This window comes from Bradysia coprophila, unplaced genomic scaffold (genome assembly GCF_014529535.1).
Source record: "Bradysia coprophila strain Holo2 unplaced genomic scaffold, BU_Bcop_v1 contig_24, whole genome shotgun sequence".
Taxonomy (NCBI): domain Eukaryota; kingdom Metazoa; phylum Arthropoda; class Insecta; order Diptera; family Sciaridae; genus Bradysia; species Bradysia coprophila.
In genome coordinates, this window is record NW_023503501.1 from 7936519 (window position 1) to 7937555 (window position 1037).

Sequence of the window (1037 nt, forward strand, 5' to 3'; positions counted from 1 at the left end):
CACAACATCTTTTTTATTGAATTGATTTTTCTTGTGTTATTTTATACAAAAATTTGTCAAAACAAGAAAATCATACAAAATAAAATCGAATCACAAAAAGTTGAGATATTTTCCGTAATTTTTTTTTCTACAGTGAGATTCAACAATAAGGTTACACTTTTACGTTTCGGTTTCTCTGTTTTCATCAGAGACTATTTTTGAAAAAAAGTTTTTTTTTTTAATAGTTTCTAGAATTTATCCCCCAATTTCCTATCCCACTTTTCTTCAATTTTCTCAAAAATATTTTTGGTAAATTTTTGAAAAGTTTCTACTTTGGAAAGTTGATGAAAATTTTGTACAATTGATGAAAACTCTGTAAAATTGAGGAAAATACAGCAAAAAAAAATTCATAAAAAATAGTCCATGGGTTTCATATATCAAATAGGTAGCGATTGAAATACGAATAAAACGTCCACCTGAAGCACAACTATAAAAGTGTAACCTTGTTGTTGAATCTAACTGTAATTCATTTTCAAATTTCCTCTCTTCCATAACGACATACATTCTTTTGCTAAATTTATATCTAATCTCGTTTCCTAGATGGAAGTGAAAAATGAACGAGCACATGAATGATATAAATTTTTGTTGGTTATAATAGGTTAGTCCTTTTTTTCTAATTGTTTTTAGATATCCAAAAAATCAATGCGGGGGTTAAAATTGAGGATTTTTAGTTATAATAATTTCCGTTTTTCTTATTTTTCAAAATTGAATCAATTTTGAATATTTTGGAAAAACAAAATTCTTAGATTTCCGTAAAAATAGTAATACTGCTCTTATTGCGAGTTATTGCTTAAGTACTATACAATCACAAAGTCAACATAAATTATTGTTACACTTTGATATTAAAACGGTTTCTTTAAGGGGAAGGAAGAGAGAGACAGATAGAGTTTCAACATAAAAAAAACCATTTCAACGTTGCGACATAGATCAAAGACCTTTGTAAAAGTTTTCTTTTAAAAGAAAAACAGAACGAGAAATTTTCTTCATTCCTCCAAAAA